This window comes from Pleurodeles waltl, chromosome 8 (assembly GCF_031143425.1).
Source record: "Pleurodeles waltl isolate 20211129_DDA chromosome 8, aPleWal1.hap1.20221129, whole genome shotgun sequence".
Lineage (NCBI taxonomy): Eukaryota > Metazoa > Chordata > Amphibia > Caudata > Salamandridae > Pleurodeles > Pleurodeles waltl.
The window spans coordinates 41,394,237-41,415,577 of record NC_090447.1 but is presented as its reverse complement, the minus strand read 5'-3'; positions in this window follow the sequence as shown (position 1 = coordinate 41,415,577).

Sequence of the window (21,341 nt, the reverse complement as noted above, 5' to 3'; positions counted from 1 at the left end):
ATTTAACCCTCTGGTGGTGCAAGGGGATCCTTTAAAAGGGCCATAATGTCTGCATCCAGCCCACTTTGATATCTGATCATTGGACCACTTCTCACATCTGGCATTGTATTCAACACACAGGACTCACTCACACAAAATCCAGGATTATGTCATAGGACATAAATTATCACACTTACTGAATACATCTTGGTCCACAAATAGCGGCACTTCGCAATTTGTGTAGAGTGCAGGTCCACCTGTAAGATATGAATGCAAAAGCATGCTTAGTGTCATATCACAGTCACTGCGAGTGGACAACAATTCTCAGTATGAACTACTTGAGAGGAGTGAGTTAGTTATCCTAGTGGAAAACAGTGCAACAGACACACAACTATGATCACACAATGATACAGACACTCAGGTGAGTAAGAGCCTCATGTCTGAACACTAAGGGGCTCATTACAACATTGGCGGTAAAAGCCGCTTACCGCCGTGCAGAAGACCGCCAACACACCGCCGCGGCTGTGGAATTCTGCCACAGCTATTACGACCCACATCCCGAAATCCGACAAAATTCAGACACCCACACAAGTCCGCCACACCAAAGGTCAGTGATAAACTGGCGAAAACAAAACCTCCACCGTCACACCAACAGAAATACGCCCATGCTATCACGACCCATGAATCCACGCGGAGGTCTTTCAACCACGGTATTCCATTGGCGGTGCACACCGCCGCGCTCAAAATACACACACTCTTACAAAACACAGCCACATTGGACAATTCGAAATACACACACCTGATACACATACACACACCACTCCCACACACCCAATACAATATAAAACACACACCCACATCACCCACAAACCCCTACGACTAAAAATTCAGAAAGAAGGCCAGAGAGAGACACCACCATCCACAAACTAGCAGCCACAGGCACTCAACACCATCACCCACACTACTTCCACGCACAAAACACCACACACCACTACATATCACCACACTTATCACCACATACACCACCCCACACATCACCTACACCACCCCATGTCACAGCAAAGACACCCCAGGTTCTCGGAGGAGGAGCTCAGGGTCATGGTGGAGGAAATCGTCCGGGTAGAGCCACAGCTATTTGGATCACAGGTGCAGCACACCTCCATAGCTAGGAAGATAGAGCTATGGCGAAGAATAGTCGACAGGGTCGATGCAGTGGGACAGCACCCAAGAAATCGGGACGACATCAGGAAGAGGTGGAACGACCTACGGGGGAAGGTGCGTTCCGTGGTCTCAAAACACAATATTGCGGTACAGCGGACTGGCGGCGGACCCCCACCTCCTCCTCCACAACTAACAACATGGGAGGAGCAGGTCTTGACAATTCTGCATCCTGAGGGCCTCGCAGGAGTCGGTGGAGGAATGGACTCTGGTAAGTCAAATCTTAACTATCATATCCCCCACCCTACCTGCATGCTATCACAGACCCCCACCCTCGCCCCCTCCCCTATCACTCCAACTCCTCACAAATGTACTAATAACACAAACAACCCATCCCAACACTAAGCCCTGCATGACACAACAAAGCATGGACACCCATCACTAAAGCATGCCCACTGCACATACCCATAACACCCCCCTCAACCATCATCACACAAGCCCCCACACAGGAATGCTAGCACTGGGGTACACGGTCACCCACCCATTGCACACCATGACACACACAGATGCAATAATCATGCTTTTACACCCCTGCAGGACCACTACCCAATGTCACCAGACAATAGGGTCCAGACATCTTCACCCCACCCACAGAAGAGGCCCACAGTGATGACAGCAGCTCCGTCCAACTGGATCCAGATGACCAGCCCGGACCATCGTGGGCCTCGGGACAGTCGGTTCCCCTCACCCAGTCACAGGCCACCACAGACCTTCCACCCTCTGGTAACACCAGCACAGCACCCACCCAGCGGGCCCATACCTCCGTCCCCAGGACACGTCAATCAGCTGTGTGTCCAAAACTACAGGGAACCCAGGATAACCCACCGCCCCAACAACAACAGGGACCTAGGGGCAGTGGTAGTGGGCACACGGTGCAGGGGACGGAGGCCCAGGAACACAGGGGAACTTGGAGGGCTGCTGTGCGACAGGGGGCGGACAGGTCTAGGGAACCTACTCTCCACCAGGCACTCTCCTCCATCATGGGAGCAAACCACCACTCCCACGAGACGATGGCAACGGTCCTGGCCAAGTTTCAGGAGACCCAGCGGCTGCAGTAGGAACAGTATTTGGGGTTCAGGGAGGAACTCAGAACCATCAGCTCCGCCCTGGGCACCATCGTAGGGGTGCTAAAGGAGATACTTAACACCAGGAGGGACACTGTGGCACTCCAAGGGGCCCCTGACACTAGCATGGACGTTGAACTGCCCACCACCTCCGCCGGCGCTAGTGGACAGGACGCCCCACCACAGGACCACCACACCAGCACCCCACCCCCTGCAGACGGAGAACCACCCCGCAAACGGTCCCTGAGATCCAGGAACAAGACAGAGCACAATGCCAAGACCCCCGCCAAGAAATGAGAACACCCTGATTGTCATCCTACTGTCCCACTTTGTAACCCTGTCCATATTGGAACTGCCCCAGCTCCACTTCAAATGCCCATATGGGCAATGCACCTGTGAGACTAATAGACTGGACTCTGCCATGGACATTCCTCCACCATTACCCCCCACCCTTTTACAACCCCCTCCAATATTGAGCACTTCAATAAACACCCTTGAAGCACAAAACAATCTGGAGTCAGTCTGTGATTTTGAAAATGTGTATTAGCAATGACAGTGACAAAATGCGTTTTCAAATGTAATGTCAACATACCTATGTCACACATCTCAAGTCCATGAGGAATCTAAGCAGATGACACACGTTGGAAAACACACCTGTGAAACCGTAAGGGAAATGTACAACTCAGTTACCATATACTGGTTGAAATCGACAGACAGGATAGCGGTAGAAGTGTGAAAGTACTTGTAATAGGCAGGAATGTGTTCTCACCTGTGTGTCACTGGAAATATTGCTGGATAACTGAGTCCCTGTTGTCAATGTCTTCTTCCTCTGTTTCCTCCTCATCACTGTCCACAGGCTCCACAGCTGCCACAACACCGTCATCTGGACCATCCTCCTGCAGAAAAGGCACCTGTCATCGCAAAGCCAAGTTGTGAAGCATACAGCAGGCCACGATGATCTGGCACACCTTCCTTGGTGAGTAGAATAGGGAACCACTTGTCATATGGAGGCACCTGAACCTGGCCTTCAGGAGGCCGAAGGTGTGTTCGATCACCCTCATAGTCCGCCCATGGGCCTCATTGTAGCGTTTCTCTGCCCTGGTCCTGGGATTCCTCACTGGGGTCAGTAGCCATGACAGGTTGGGGTAACCAAAGTCCCCTAATAGCCACACCCGGTGCCTCTGGAGTTGACCCATCACATAAGGGATGCTGCTATTCCGCAGGATGTAGGCGTCATGCACAGAGCCAGGGAACATAGCATTTACCTGGGAGATGTACTGGTCTGCCAAACATACCATCTGTACATTCATCGAATGATAACTCTTCCGGTTCCTGTACACCTGTTTACTCCTGTGGGGGGGGACCAGAGCTACAAGGGTCCCATCAATGGCACCTATGATGTTGGGGATATGTCCAAGTGCATAGAAGTCACCTTTAACTGTAGGCAAATCCTCAACCTGATGGAAAAGGATGTAGCTCCGCATGTGTTTCAGCAGGGCAGACAACACTCTGGACAACACGTTGGAAAACATAGGCTGGTACATCCCTGATGCCATGGCCACTGTTGTTTGACATGACCCACTTGCAAGGAAATGGAGCACTGATAGCACCTGCACTTGAGGGGGGATCCCTGTGGGATGGCAGATTGCTGACATCAGGCTCTGGCTCCATATGGGCACACAGTTCCTGGATTGTGGCACGGTCACGTAGGTGATGATCAAATGTCTTTCCTCCATTGTCGACAGGTCCACCAGCGGTCGGTACACCGGAGGATTCCGCCATCTCCTCACATGTCCCAGTGGACGGTGCCTAGGAATGACAACAGCGACCACAGGGTCAAACAACTCAGAGGTATGTACCCACAGTCTACACAGAACACCATTCATACACAAAATCTGGCCTGTATTTGTGTTGTGCGACAAGGCCTAGGTCTGTGTGACGCAGTTGGTAATTAGGCCATGTGGGCCCCTGAAATGGCAGCTGCCTGACCTCTAAAGTGGGAAAATGGGATGTGAGGTAACTGCGCTGGCGTTGTACACCTTCGCGGTAGGCGGTCGAAGACCGCGGCGCAATGCTTTATTGGTTAACATTGGACCCTATGGGTCCCAGGAGCCAATAACGATGTACGCCCACGGTGATGGTATGCACCGCCGCGGACGTGACTGCTGCGGACGTGACTGCCATTTTCTAGCTGTTCAATCACTCGATACCTGATCTTCGACAGGAGAGGACCTACACTGCAAGTGCTGCTGTGACCTCGGTCTGGAAGAGACAATGGCTCGTGCATCTGGGGAAAGGGCCCCTGCCTTCACTGCAGAGGAGTTGGAGAAGCTCGTGGACGGGGTCCTCCCCCTGTACACACTACTCTACGGTCCTCCAAACCAACAGGTAAGTACACAGGAAGCATGTTGTATGGGCTATGCCTGTGTGGAGAGGGCTGGTTGTAAGAAGGAAGGGGGCACAGTTCTGCATGCATGAAGGACTGTGAATGCATGTGCCACATGGCAAGGGTAGGGATGTGGGCCACTCACTTTGACGGTGCAGTTGGTAATGACTTCTCTTCTTCCCCTGTACATGTCATGTAGGTCAGCGCCCACCAGAAGAAGGATATTTGGCGTGCCATCGCCAAGGACGTCCGGACCCTGGGGGTCCACCACAGACGGAGCACCCACTGCCTGAAAAGATGGGAGGACATTCGCCGCTGGAGCAAGAAGATGGCGAGGCTCAGCTGGGTATGGCCTCCCAACGTGGGAGGGGTGCCCGTCGAACCATGACCCCCCTGATGTTCCGGATCCTTGCTGTGGCCTACCCTGAGTTGGATGGGCGCTTGAGGGCATCACAGCAGACACAAGGGGGTGAGTACAACATCATTCAGCGGACTTTGCGCGCAGTGAAGGTGTCTGGGTGGGGGAGGAGGGCTGTGGGTTTCCCTAGGACAGGGCGAGTTCCGTAGGCTAGGCCCCTCCGTAATGCAGGCCATGTGGCACCCCACCCCACCTCTGTAGAGTGCCAAGTACAGGTATACATGCCCCTGTGTCATCTATGTGTGCAGATGTCGACCATAGCCATGTAGGACATATCCCAGGAATTGCATCTGTAGAGCCCAACAGCGCGACGTATGTAGGGGGCTGCTGTGTCTGTATTGTCCACCAACGGTAGCGGTAAGCCATACACTCAAACTGTCTTTCTTCTGTCGCCCCCCCCCTTTTTGTGGTCTCCCTGTTCTTGTGTGCATCAGCATCATCAGGCGGAGGTACAGTGGCACCGGAGCACGAGGGAGCTGCATCCCACATGGCCATGGAGGGCCACACCACAGACTCGGAATACACCAGTGGGACGGAAGGCGAGGGGAGCAACACAGCGGTCACAGGATCTGCAACCAGCGACACAGACTCGTCCTCCGATGGGAGCTCCCTTGTGGTGGTGGCAAAATCAGTGCCCCCCCCCACTTCTACAGGTACAGTCGCCACCCCCCCTACCAGCACCACCCTCCCAGCAGCCCCTCAACCTTCGCCCAGTGCCCGCTCACCCAGGAGGGTGGGCATCACCTTCGCCCCAGGCACCTCAGCCCCTGCCCCAGTCACCTCTGCTGCCCTCAGTGAGGAGGCCATTGACCTCCTCAGGTCCCTCACTGTTGGGCAGTCTACCATTTTGAATGCCATCCAGGGTGTAGAAAGGGAATCGCAACACACAAATGCATTCCTGGAGGGCATTCATTCTGGTCAGGCTGCCCTTCATCGAACCCTGCAATATCTGGCCTCAGCACTGATGGCAGCCATTGTCCCTGTCTCTAGCCTCCCCCCTCCAACTTCCTCCATCCAGACCCAATCTCCTGTACCCCAGCCTATCCCAAGCACACCATCAGACCAGCCTGCACACACATCACCACACAAGGGAAGCTCAGGCAAACATAAGTACCACACATCCCACAGGCACTCACGCAAGCATCACACACATACAGACACACCAACATCCACTGCCTCCACTGTGTCCCCCTCCTCCTCGTCTCCCTCCTCCCTCCCAGTCTCGTCTACACTCTCACCTGCATGCACTACTACTACAGCCACTACATCCCGCACCAGCACACCCACCACCACACCCCGCTCACGTGCACTCACCACCCCCACTCCCATTTACACGTCCCCTGTGTCCTCTCCCAGTGTGTCTGTGACGCCCCCTCCGAAGATACACAAATGCAGACACACACCCACCCAACAGCCATCCACCTCACGACAGCCTCCAGCCCATGCACCTTCACCCAAAGTCACCAAACGTACACCTCCTACAACCACTACCTCTTCCTCCACTCCCAAACCCCCTCCAGCTACCCGTCCCAGTGTTCCTAAGAAACTTTTCCTGGTCAACCTTGACCTCTTTCCCACCACCCCCCCTCCAACTCATAGGTCCCGTACAAGTACCTCAGCCAAAAAATCTCCGGAACCAGTGGTGCCTGTTACAGGTATATGGAGTGCACCGGCCACCAGGCCAGCCAGTGTGGCACGGAGCCACAGCACAGCCAGTCCCCCCCCCCCTGTGAAGCACCAGAAGTTGGACAGTGCCGAGCAGGAGAGGGGGAAGACTCCAGCCAGCAAAGCCGCTCAAAAGGGTCCTGGGGGGAGTGTCGACTCAGCTGTGACTCCTCCCAAGGTGGGGAAGGGGCAGAAGAAATCTCCAAAGTCTGGGAGGAGCAGCACGGCAGAGAAGACCGCCATCATCCCTGCTGCCCAGGAGGCCACCGCCAGCCCAATCGTCACTGGCCAGGAGGCCACCGCCAGAGTCACTGCCCAGGAGGCCAGCCCAATCTTCACTTGCCAGGAGGCCACCGCCAGAGTCACTGCCCAGGAGGCCAGCCCAATCGTCACTGGCCAGGAGGCCACCGCCAGAGTCACTGCCCAGGAGGCCATCCCAATTGTCACTGCCCAGGAGGCCAGCCGCATCGTCACTGCCCAGGAGGCCAGCCCAAACGTCACTGGCCAGGAGGCCACCACCAGCCCCAGAGTCACTGGCCAGGAGGGCCCCACAAGCCACAGCCCAGCTGACCCATGAAGGACCGCCAGCCACAGCCCGGCTGGGCAATGAAGGATCGCCTTCGCAAGCACCGCTGAACAGGCCAGGGACCGCTGAACAAGGCAAAGACCGCCATGGCAAGCACCGCTGAACAGGTCAGAAACTGCCAACTCAAGCACCGCTGAACAGGGCAAAGACCGCCATGGCAAGCACCGCTGAACAGGGCAAGCACCGCTGAACAGGGCAGAAACTGCCAACTCAAGCACCGCTGAACAAGGCAAAGACCGCCATGGAATGCACCGCTAAACAGGGCAAGCACTGCTGAACAGGTCAGGAACTGCCAACTCAAGCACTGCTGAACAGGGCAAATACCGCCATGGCAAGCACCGCTGAACAGGGCAAGCACCGCTGAACAGGTCAGAAACTGCCAACTCAAGCACCGCTGAACAATGCAAAGACCGCCATGGAATGCACCGCTGAACAGGGCAAGCACCGCTGAACAGGTCAGAAACTGCCAACTCAAGCACCGCTGAACAGGGCAAAGACCGCCACGGCAAGCACCGCTGAACAGGGCAAGCACCGCTGAACAGGTCAGAAACTGCCAACTCAAGCACCGCCGAACAGGGCAAAGACCGCCAAGGTGAGCACCGCTAACCCATTAGCGGCAGGGGCAGTGACGCAACTGGGACCGTCACGGTGTGAGTGCTGCACTCTGGGCACCAGTCCCCCTCCAGAACCAGTGGAGACATGCATCCACTCCGTCTGTCCTGCACAGGATGAAGCACTCTTGGCACCAGTCCACCTTCAGAACCAGTGGAGACATGCATCCATTACCTCTGTCCTGCACAGGATGAAGCACTCTGGGCACCAGTCCACCTCCAGAACCAGTGGAGAAATGCATCCACTTGAGAGACTGTGGCTTTGCACTCCCCAGAATGGTACAGTGGGCAACCCACCCACTGTAGAGACTTGAGAGACTGTGGCTTTGCACTCCCCAGGATTGAACAGTGGGCAAACCACCCACTGTAGAGACTTGAGAGACTGTGGCTTTGCACTCCCCAGGATGGTACAGTGGACAACCCACCCACTGTTCTGAGTTGAGAGACTGTGGCTTTGCACTCCCCAGGATGGTACAGTGGGAAACCCACCCACTGTAGAGACTTGAGAGACTGTGGCTTTGCACCCCCCAGGATGGTACAGTGGATAACCCACCCACTGTAGAGACTTGAGAGACTGTGGCTTTGCACTCCCCAGGATTGAACAGTGGGCGAACCACCCACTGTAGAGACTTGAGAGACTGTGGCTTTGCACTCCCCAGGATGTTACAGTGGGCAACCCACCCACTGTAGAGACTTGAGAGACTGTGGCTTTACACTCCCCAGGATTGAACAGTGGACAAACCACCCACTGTAGAGACTTGAGAGACTGTGGCTTTGCACTCCCCAGGATTGAACAGTGGGCAACCCACCCACTGTAGAGACTTGAGAGACTGTGGGCCTGATTACAACTTTGGAGGAGGTATTAATCAGTCCCAAAAGTGACAGTAAAGTGACGGATATACCACCAGCCGTATTACGAGTCCATTATATCCTATGGAACCCGTAATACGGCTGGTGGTATATCCGTCACATTTGGGACGGATTAACACCTCCTCCAAAGTTGTAATCAGTACCTGTGGCTTTGCACTCCCCAGGATTGAACAGTGGGCAAACCACCCACTCTAGAGACTTGAGAGACTGTGGCTTTGCACTCCCCAGGATGCATCAATGGGCATGGAGCCCCCTCGTGGATCTGGCATGGTGCACTCATCCGGCTGAGGTGCCCCCCCTTCCCTTCCCCCTGAGGTGCCTGTTGTATTTCTCTCTGATGCCCCAGCAGTGTTCTCTCCGTTTTGATCAGGTATCTAGTGTGGGCCTCGCCCATGCATTTTGGGCCCAGTGGTCCACTGGACAATGAATGGTGCATTACCTGCACTACTAATCATGGTGTATATTTTGTTTAATGTGTATATATATATATGTATATATTTGGTTACTGTATTTTGATATATTACAATGGTTACACTAATTTCCTTTTGTCTTTGCATTCTTCCGGGGAGTTGGGGGTTGTTACTGTAATGTTTGGATATGCATTGGTGTGTGTGTTGTTGTGGGTGAGGGTCGGGGTGGGGGTTGGGATGTTGGTTGTGTGTGTCCCTGTGTTTTTCCCTCCCCCTCCCCCTCCCCTATGTCGTAGGTGCAGTACTCACCGTGGTCTTCGCCGCCGGCATTGATGATCCTCGTCTAGGAGCAGGAAGACTATCACTGGCAGAATATGGAATTCCGGCTCCATGGTGTCGTCGTTCCTCGTGGAGTGTGTAGAGGCGAGCGTTTTCCCTTTGAAATGGCTGTTTCCGCCGTGTTTTTATCCACGGTGAATCCGCCCCGGAAAAGGTGGCGGATTGGTAAGTTGTGATACTATGAGCGGTACATTGTCCTCCGCCTGTCTGTTGGCGGTGACCGCCACGCTGTTTGTCTGTACCGCCGTGGCGGTCGGAGTGTTAAAGTGGCTGTCTTTGTTGGCGGTTTCCGCTACGGTCATAATTCAATTCTTTTTACTGCCAGCCTGTTGGCGGTTTTACCGCCGCTTTAACACCAACCGCCAGGGTTGTAATGAGGGCCTAACACTGTGCGAGAGACTCATGCAGTGCTACACCCTGCAACAACCCTATGTGGGCCATCTATAGACAATGGAACAAGATGGTATAAAGGGGAATTTTTGAAAATTACATTACACTACCCTGGCACTTCGTAAGACATGTGACTCAGGTACTCAAGCTTGTCCTGCAAGGCACCGAGAGGTGCTTTGTAATAGACATACTGTAAAGTCTGTAATGATAATGCGTTGATTAATCCATGACTCAGGTGGCAATGTTGTCTAATGGTTTAGAATGCCCCATATATATTGCCCCCTAAAGCTGGTAAGCCCCGGCGGTAACATAATGGCAGGGGCAGGGGTAATATGCCTTAAATGATGACAAAGTTGCCCTATACATGCATTGGCCAACTTTGTTGACAGAATCCTGGGAATTTATGGTAGGCTGACTGTGCTTTGGCGTTTCATACATGACACTATGCCCAAGTACTGGTGTTGTCATGGCCTCTGAAATGAGTGCCTACGTGATGGTTGTGCAGGACTCACCAGACATCTGACCTGCATTGGTATCATGGTTGGCCTTTTGAACTCCAGGCCTAGACTGGCGCTGATACACTTAATTCTTGTTGCATACAACCTGTCCACAAGCACTGCATGCAGCACTCAAACTTATCTGCTACTGTCATTCAAGAGCAGTGAACAGTAAATAGTATGCCAATAGGAGACTCACCAACACGTCCACTGCTCTCAACCCCACGGTGACCAGCCACACAAAGCCACCAAACTCCATCTCTGACATCGTCATCAGCCTCCCCCCTACCAGACATGATTCTAATGGTCAAAGATGGCCCCAAAAAACAAGACAAAATTCAAATAAATGGACACTCAACCCCACCAACTAATTCCAACTATCGCCAATGTTTAACCACCCCGGACAGACACTCCGCAGTACAAATACAAAATTTGACAAAAATGACACAAAATCACAAGAACTGGGACAAAATACACACAATATATGACAGGACACAACAGGAGGGACACTACACACTTCTAGCAACAGCCAAGACACAACCACAAGCTCCAACACACAACCCCACAGTCAGAAATGTTCAATGCAATAGTTCTGATTTGCTATTATATATTGTGTTTTTGTCTGTGATGCTCTGATGTTGTCATACAGAGCATACTATTTAAAGCTACATACACAGCTCAGGCATTGTTCATGATGGGTGAAGCATTGCAACCTACGAGTTATGACCCGACGACGGTCTCCGTATGTAGATTTAGACCTTATGGATACTTGTGTGAAGCCTGCATATTTATCTGACGTGTACATCTTTGGTACATGGTGTGTATAACACACTCAGCCTACATTCCACCCATATTATGTTTTGATCTAAAAAGTTAAATGACACTACTTGTAATTATCAATGATTTTTGGTTTTGTGTGGTGGCCCTGCAACCCTAGCGGCATATAGGGGGTCATTACGACCTCGGCGGTCTTGGAAAAAGACCGCCGAGGCCGCGGGAGACAGAATACCGCCATTGCCGGCGGTATTCCTGTCTCCCTATTATGACATTTCCGCTGGGACAGCGGACGGTAACAGTATTACCGTCCGCAGGCCCAGCAGAAATGTCACATCAACATTGCAGCCGGCTCGTAATAGAGCCGGCGGCAATGCTGGTGTGCAGCGGGTGCAGTAGCACCCATCGCGCATTTCACTGCCCGAAATTTGGGCAGTGAAATGCGCAACGGGGCTATGCCTGGGGTCCCCTGCACTGCCCATGCCAAGTGCATGGGCAGTGCAGGGGCCCCCAGGGGCACCCCAAGTCCCCTTACCGCCAGCCTTTCAATGGCGGTGTTTACCGCCAATGACAGGCTGGTGGTCGGGGACTCATAATCCCCAGGGCAGCGGTGCTTGCACCGTTGCCCTGGGGGTTATGACCGGCAGAAACCTGGCAGTAAAGTGGAGGGGCCGGCGGTATTGCCGTGGCTTTTCCGCCACAGTCATAATTGCTGACGGAACACCGCCAGCCTGTTGGCGGTGTAACCGCCAACTTACCGCTGGCCGTCAGGGTCGTAATGACCCCCTAAGTCTCATACATGCTGATCTGCATTCCACAGATGTGTCCATTCACTGTGTGAGGTAATGTGTACCCCGTGTCAGGATTGTGCCCCATGGCAGCGGAAGGACAGATTACCATGGGTATTCAGTGCACGCCCAACTTCTACCATTGGTTGTTATACCTGGGCAAATCATGATGACCATAGTTACTAATGATGTCCCCCCCTTGTCACACATGTTCCATGTAGCCATTGCAACTCTCACAGTGAGTTGTAACAGTGTTCTTTTCCAACATGACTTAATTTCAATTTTTTGACATCCACTACCTCATGTGTGGGCCCCTTGCATACATCCTATTTGGACATGATGTAGTTGTGTCTGATGACCTATTGACTAAAAAGTTGCCAACGTAGATTTACAAAATATGTAATGGTCCATAGGTTGTGTCCTTCAGTTGTCACATACCAATGATGAGGCTGTTTGTGATGTGTGTGATGGTGGCAGTGCAATCTTGCACATCACATATGATGTTGCAAAAGTACTTGTCAAATTCCTGTCTATAACATGATCCCTGACCTTTAACTCACATTCCTATGCTATGTGTAGTACAGATTGAAAAGACCAAAGCAGGATTTGTTGTATTAGTGAAGTGTTTATTTACAAACTAAAGAAGGTGAATTCAGTGGTTCTTAAGAGTAAAAGTTTTCAACTCTGTGCTGTCTCTGGCGTACCCCAGCAGGTATGTTGTGCTGTTCCCCCTCCATATTGTCACCACCATCCTCCTCCTCCTCAGACAGGTCAGCTACCTGGTCGTACATCAGAATGTTTATCCACACACATATGTTGTTCAGGATAGCACATATCAAGGTGATTTTGCACACTATTTGTGGGGCATATAGGAGGCTGCCTCTTGTGATGTCCAGGCACCTGAATCTTGTTTTGAGAATGCCAAATGTCCTCTCCACGATATTGTGTGTCTTATGGTGTCCCTCATTGTATGCAGGTTCCCTTGCTGTGCTTGGGTTGGCAGATGGGGATATCATCCACAGCTTTATGCCATAACCCTCATCCCCTGCAAATGATAAAAGGTGTAAGTTGTTGTTTAAGCTTGAAACAGGTTTGTCATGTAGCATAGCAGTTGTTATTTAGATTTGGTTGTGACTCATACGTGTTTGTGTTATGGTGTGAGTTCCTGGCCTTTTGCAAAGTTTACTTAGCAATGTATTGTTGAACATGACAATCTTGTTTATTGGCTCATGGAGCTGGGACATATGTTTTGGAATCCTAACTGATGGTCAGTATGTATGTTCCATGTGTTGTGTACTGCACCTTTGTTTCAGTGTGCTATCACTAGAGGGGACGTTACATATCCTCACAACACAATAGGGTCAGATGTGGTGACAATGTGGTAGCCCTACAGAGCCTGGACATCCCAGCCATATTGACATGTGTCATTACAGATGAAGTGCAACACTTAGGCTCATTTGGATGAGTAAGTAACATTGCACAACACAGCTCCAACATTGGCAGCACTGTGCTGCAACGTTTTGACTATGCAAGAATGCACCATGGAATGCACCAGGAATGCACCTAGTAAGTCAACCCTTTGTTGTCTTCTGCTCCGGTGCCTAATATGCAGCCGTGTACCAAGACTACCAACCTTGCACCAGGGTGCTTGGCTAGCTGCTCCATGGAGGTGGATGTATCTATGCAGCAAGGGACACCTTACTATACATATACATTTTTGATGGGCAATTGGCTCTTTCCGTGTGTCCAGCAGTATGCAGCATGCATAGGTGGCACATTCATATGAGGTCAAATCACAGTTAATTTCATTTTTGCAACCTTCAAATAGCACCCTTGGGGTGGGGTTTGATGTTGGCACTGCCTCAGGTTTTTGGTGACACCTACATTTGTGTCAGCGTCATAATGCTATGTGTTTTGTGGTGGAAGACCTGCAGCTACACACAATGCAAACCCCTTCCACGCTAAGTGCTGCATGGGAGGGTGGGCAAATTCCAAAGTGGCTTCAAGTCACAGAAGAGTGGTCATCTGCAAACTTGTATATACAGTGCAGGCCATAACAATAGCACTAGAAGCACTTAAATAGGCCCCTTAATGATCCTGAGTGTCATCTGATGTTTGTGGCAGCAATAAGGTATCCAAGTGTTTGTATCTCATTGTTTCAGGATGATCAATGTTAGAAATGGGGTCTTTGGTTGGCAGTCCGTTTACCCCCTGTCCAAGCAAGGACCCTCACTCTAGTCAGGGTAAGTCACACACAATCCAAATTATCCTGTGCCCACCCTTGGGTATCTTGGCACTGAGCAGTCAGGCTTAACTTAGAAGTCAATGTGTTTGTGCAATAAATCATACAAAAACACAGTATAGCACCACAAAAATATACCACACAGTGTTTAGAAAAACATATAATATTTATCTGATAAGATGCAGGTCACAACGATTAAAATGCAACAAGTATATGTTGAGCTATCACTGTAAAAGTGATATAAAGGTGGTCATTCTGACCTCAGCGGTAAAAGGCGCCTAACGCCGGTCAGAAATCCTCCATAATTCCGCCGCGGTAACCCGCCACGGTCATTCTGACCCGCAGCAGCCAAACCTCCGAAAATCCGACAGCCACAACAGACCGCCAGACCAGCGGTCGGCGGAAAAGTGGAGGTGACCAAACCTCCACCGTCACGCCAACAGAAATACGCCCATGCCATTACGACCCACGAATCCAGGCGGCGGTCTTTCAAACGCGGTTTTCCATTGGCGGGACACACCGCCGCGGTCAGAATACACACAAACGAACAAAACTCAGCCACATTGGCCGATTTGAATTCCACACACCTGATACACATACACACACCACTCCCACACACAGAATACAATATAAAACACACACCCACATCACCCACAAACCCCTACGACCAAAAATTCAGAAAGAAGCACTGAGAGACACATCAGCGATCACAGAATACCATCACACAGAGGCACACTACACCATCACCCACACAATATCCACACACAAAACAACACACACCACCACACTCAACACACTTAACTACACATACTCCACCCCACACATCATACACACCACTCCATGGCACCCCAAAGACACCCCCGCTTCTCAGACGAAGAACTCAGGGTCATGGTGGAGGAAATCGTTCGGGTAGAGCCCCAGCTCTTCGGCACACAGGTCCAATACACCAGCATTGCCCGGAGGACGGAGCTATGGCAGAGGATTGTCGACAGGGTCAACGCTGTGGGACAGCACCCCAGAAATCGGGAAGACATCAGGAAGCGATGGAACGACCTACGGGGGAAGGTGCGTTCCATGGTATCCAGGCACAACATCGCCGTGCAGAAGACTGGCGGAGGACCCCCACCTCAACCCCCACAATTTACAACATGGGAGGAGGAAGTCTTGAACATCCTGCATCCTGACGGCCTCGCAGGAGTCGGCGGAGGAATGGATACTGGTAAGTTGAAGCTTCAATACTGCTTCCCCCCCACCTGCATGCCAAATCATACCCCAACCCTCACCCCCATCCTCGAACCCCACCCTCACCCCCACCCCCATCCTCACCCCCACCCTCACCCCCACCACCATCCTCACCCCCACCCCCAGCACACCTATTCCCTGCCAATGTCTCACCATCACAACCCACACATCCCAAAACCTAGGCCTGCATGCGTCCACTAAGCATGGACACCCATCACCAAAGCATGCCCAATGCATATACACATCCCCCCCACAAGCCACCCTCACCAAAGCCCCCACACACGAATGCCAGCACTTGGGGACACGGGAACCCACAGATACACCCATATGCCACACATTGAAACTATAACCATACCTCTATACCCCTGCAGGACCCGACCGTCAACACACCGCCACGGAGGGCCCAGAATTCTCCACACCCCCCACCCAAGAGGCCGTCAGCGATGACAGCAGCTCTGTCGACATGGACACTGATGACCAGCCCGGACCATCGGGGACCTCTGGACAGTCGGTTCCCCTCACACAGGCACAGGCCACTACAGACCCAAACCCCTCTGGGAACACCGGCACAGCTCCCACCCAGCGGGCCCATGCCTCTGTCTCCAGGGCGCGTCAATCTGCGGTGTGTCTACCACTACAGGGCACCCAGGATAACCCACCACCCCAACAACAACAGGGACCTGGGGGCAGTGGTAGTGGGCACACCGGCCAGGGGGCAGAGGCCCAGGGAAACAGGGCAACTCGGAGGGCAGCTGTGCGACAGGGGGGGGACGGGCCCAGGGAACCCACTCTCCACGAGGCCCTCACCACCATCTTGGGAGCATACAACCGCTCCCAGGAGACGATGGCGACGGTACTGGCCCGGTTCCAGGAGATCCAGGTACTGCAGGAGGAACACTATCGGGGGCACAGGAGGACATCAGAGCCCTCACCTCCACCCTGGTTACCATGGTAGGGCTGCTGCAGGACCTCATCAACACCAGGACGGACACTCAACAACAACAAAGGGCCCCTGCCACTAGCCTAGCCCAAGAACAGCCAACCACCTCCGCCGGCGCTAGTGGACAGGAGGCCCCCGCACAACAGCAGCCCACCAGACCCCCACCTCCTGCAGGAGAAGAACCACCCCGCAAGAGGGCCCTGAGATCTCGCAAGAAGACAGAGTAGGATGTCAAGACCCCCGCCAGCAAAGGATACCACCTGATGTCAGCCCACTGTCCCACATTGTCACCCTGTCCATCCTTGAACTGCCCATGCTCCATCTCTCCACAGGCCTCTGGACAATGCACCTGTGTGACTGTTACTCTGGACTCTGCCATGGACATTCCTTCACCATAGCCCCCACCCACTTGAAACCACCCATCCCATTTTGAGCACTGAAATAAACACCTATTTTGCACAAAACTATCTGGAGTCTGGCTGTGATTTCAAAATATTGTAATTGACATGACAATGCAAATATGTCCTTGTACATAGTGAAGTCAACAAACAGCTGCCACAAAGCTGTAGTCCATGGGGAAACGAAGCACAGGACTCGTAGTGGGGACCCCAGATCTGAAATAGGGAGGGAAAAGCCACAACTCAGTCATCATACACTGGGGCAAATAGACAGGCAGCAGAGATGCAGGAGAGTAGTTCACATTTACTAAATTATGTTTGAATTGTTACCTGTGTCCTATTGGAAGTACTGTTCAATGATTCTGTCCCTGTTGTCTGTTTCAGCACCGTCGTCTTCCTCCTCGTCACTCTCCACAGGTTCCACAGCTGCCACAACACCACCGTCTCGACCATCCTCCTGCAGGAAAGGCACCTGGCGGCGCAAAGCCAGGTAGTGAAGCATGCAGCAGGCCACGATGATGTGACACACCTTCTTAGGTGAGTACATTAGGGATCCCCCTGTCATATGCAGGCACCAAAACCTGGCCTTTAGGAGGCCAAAGGTGCGTTCGATCACCCTCCTAGTACGCCCATGGGCCTCATTGTACCGTTCCTCTGCCCTGGTCTGGGGATTCCTTACTGGGGTCAGTAGCCACGACAGGTTGGGGTACCCAGAGTCCCCCAATAGCCATACACAGTGTCTCTCTAGCTGTTCCATCACGTAAGGGATGCTGCTATTCCTCAGGATGTAGGCGTCATGCACTGACCCTGGGAATTTGGCATTTACATGCGAGATGTACTGGTCAGCCAAACACACCACCTGGATGTTCATGGAATGGTAACTTTTTCTGTTCCTGTACACCTGCTCCCTGTCTCTTGGGGGAACCAAAGCCACATGGGTCCCATCAATGGCACCAATGACGTTGGGAATATGTCCAAGGGCGTAGAAATCACCCTTCACTGTAGCCAATTCGCCCACCTCAGGGAAAATGATGTAGCTCCTCACGTATTTCATCAGGGCAGACAACACTCTGGATAACACCTTCGAAAACATGGGCTGAGACATCCCAGAAGCAATTCCCACTGTTGTCTGAAATGACCCACTTGCCAAGAAATGGAGTACTGACAGGACCTGCACCAGAGGGGGAATCCCTGTGGGTTGGCGGATGGGGGACATCAGGTCGGGCTCCAGCTGGGCACACAGTTCATGTATAGTGGCACGGTCAAGCCGGTAGGTCAGGATAATGTGGCGTTCTTCCATTGTCGACAGGTCCACCAGCGGTCGGTACACGCGAGGATTCATCCGTCTCCTCGCCAAACCCAGCGGACGGTGCCTAGGAAGGACAACATGGAGCACAGAGTCAAGCAACCCACAGTTACGTACTCACAGCTTGCACAGTAAACGATTCTCTATGCAGTGAATGGCGTGTCTGAGTGGCTATGCAAGGCCTAGGCCTGTGTGACGCAGTTGAAATTGAGCCATGTGGACCCTCGAAATGGAGGCTGCCTGACCTGTGAAGTGTGACAATGGGATGTGAGGTCAATGCGCTGGCGTGGCACACCGCGGCGGTCGGCGGTCGAAGACCGCGGCGCGAAGCCGCATTGGTTAACATTGAAGCCTATGGGTTTCAGGAGCCAATGGCGAAGGGCGCCGGCGGTGGCGGTACGCACCGCCGCGGTACGCACCGCCGCGGGCGTGACCGCCATTTTCTATCTACTTATTCACTCGCGACTTGAACTTTCACAGGAGAGGACCTATACTGCAAGTGTTGCTGTGACCTCGGTCTGGAAGGGACAATGGCTGCTGCGCCTGGGGAAAGGGCCCCTGCCTTCACTGGAGAAGAGTTGGAGAAACTTGTGGATGGGGTCCTCTCCCAGTATGCGCTACTCTACGGTCCTCCAGACCAACAAGTGAGTTTAATTCAATATGGATTTGGGGCCACTGGCTGGCTTGGGGGCCTGGCGGGGGGCCTGGCGGGGGGCCAGGCGGGGATGGGGGGCATGTTGGGCCTGGCGGGGGGCCTGGCAGGGATGGGGGGCATGTTGGGCCTGGCGGGGGGCCTGGCGGGGGGCCTGGCGGGGATGGGGGGCATGTTGGGCCTGGCGGGGGGCCTGGCGGGGATGGGGGGCATGTTGGGCCTGGCGGGGGGCCTGGCTAGGGGCCTGGCGGGGATGGGGGGCATGTTGGGCCTGGCGGGGGGCCTGGCGGGGGGCCTGGCGGGGATGGGGGGCGTTGGGCCACTGGCAACGAAAATGCAGACAAACTTGAACGTGGTATTTCTCCCTCCCTGTACGTGTCACATAGGTCCGCGCCCATGAGAAGATCGGGATTTGGTGTGCCATCGCCAAGGAAGTCCGGACCCTGGGGGTCCACCATCGACGGGGCACCCACTGCCGCAAGAGGTGGGAGGACATCCGCCGCGGGACCAAGAAGACCGCAGAGTCTCTGCTGGGGATGGCCTCCCAACGTAGGCGGGGTGCCTGCCGTCAACTGACCCCCCTGATGTTCCGGATCCTGGCGGTGGCCTACCCTGATTTGGATGGGCGCGTGAGGGCAGCACAGCAGACACAAGGGGGTGAGTAAAAGCATTATCTACTCTGTTGTCGCGCAGTGGAGGTGTCTGGGTGGGGGAGGAGGGCTGTGGGTCCCCCTAGGCCAGGGCGATATCTGTAGGCTGGGCACCCCCGTAAGCCCCTGTGTCCCCAGCCACCACCCTCAGTAGTGTGTCAGTACAGCCATCCCTGGGCCGTGTCATCCATGGGTGCAGTTGTCAACTCTAGGCGTGTAGGGCATGTTCCACGGAATGCGTAGCGGACCCCAAGTGCGCAACTTAGTGCAGGGGGCATCTGTGTCTGTCATGTCCGCTAACTGTACCGGTGATCCATGTACTCAAAATCTCTTTATTTCTCTCTCCCCCCCCCTTTTTGTTTGTCTTTCTGTGCTTGTGTGCATCAGCATCATCAGGCGGAGGAGAAGTGGCATCGGGGCAGGAGGGAGCTGCATCTCACATGGCCCAGGAGGGCCATGCCACAGAGTCTGACTGGACCAGTGAGACGGAGGGCGAGGGGAGCTCCACAACGGGGACGACTGGACCCTGCAGCGACACGGACACGTCCTCGGAAGGGAGCTCCCTTGCGGGGGTGGCACCATCCGTGCCCCCCGCCATTACAGGTACAGCCGCCACCCAGCGCACGATCTCCGCCCTCCCAGCAGCCCCTCAGCGTTCGCCCCGTGCCCGCTCTGCCAGGAAGCCGGGCATCTCCTTCGCCCCAGGCACCTCAGGCCCTGCCCCTGTTACCCCCGCTGCCCTCAGTGAGGAGGTCATTGACCTCCTCCGAACGCTCATTGTTGGGCAGACTACCCTTTTGAATGCCATCCAGGGGGTGGAGAGGGAGGTTCATCGCAGCAATGCGTACCTGGAGGGCATTCATTCGGGTCAGGCTGCCCATCAGCGATCGTTCCAGGCTCTGGCCTCAGCACTGACGGCAGCCATTGTCCCTGTCTCCTGCCTCCCTCTACTAACTCCCTCCTCCCAGTCTCCTGTTCCTCTGCCTGTCCCACCCACACCATCAGACCAGCCTGCACACACCTCAACACCCAAGAGCAGCTCATCCAAACATAAGCACCACAGATCACGCAGACATTCACACAAGCAACATTCCGATGCAGACATGCCAACAGTCACTACCACCTCTGTGACCCCCACCTCCTCGTCTCCCTCCTCCCTCCCTGTGACGTCTACACTCACACCTTCATTCACCTCACCATCAGCCAGTGTTTCCATCACCAGCATACCCTCCACTACAGTCCGCACACGTGCAGTCACCACCCCCACTGCCATTTACACGTCCCCTGTGTCCTCTCCCACTGTGTCTGTCACCCCCTCTTCCACACCACACAAACGCAGCCACCCACCCACCCAACAGCCATCCACCTCACGACAGCCTCCCGCTCCTGCACCTGCACCCAAAGACAGCAAACTTGTCTCGCCTACAACCACATCCTCTCCCTCCACTCCCATACCCACTGTACCTACCACTCTCCATTGTCCCAAGAAAATCTATCTCTCTACTGCTACCTTCTTTCCTGACCCTGAGCCCCCCCCTCCTTCTCGTCGGGGTAAAAAGGGCACCTCAGCCACCACCAGCCCTGCAGCCCCCTTGACAAGGGTGCAGGGGTATTGGAGCCCACCAGCCCGCAGGTCTGGATCTTCGCCCAGCAGCAAGGGGACAGCCAGCCCACCCCCTGGGAAGAGGAGCAGAAGGCGGAAGGGCCGCCGCCGGAGCCCGGATTCGATATCCCCCCAGGACACTAGCCAGCCACCGTCAACAGCCACAGCTCCAAAGGGAGGAAAGGGCCACAGACTCCCGACTAAGGAGGGCAAGGGCAGCAAGGCGGAGAAGTCAGGCAGCAGGCCTGCTGCCCATGGAGGACCCGTCACAGCTGCCCAGGAGGAGCCCGCAACCCCCATAGCCGCTGCCCCG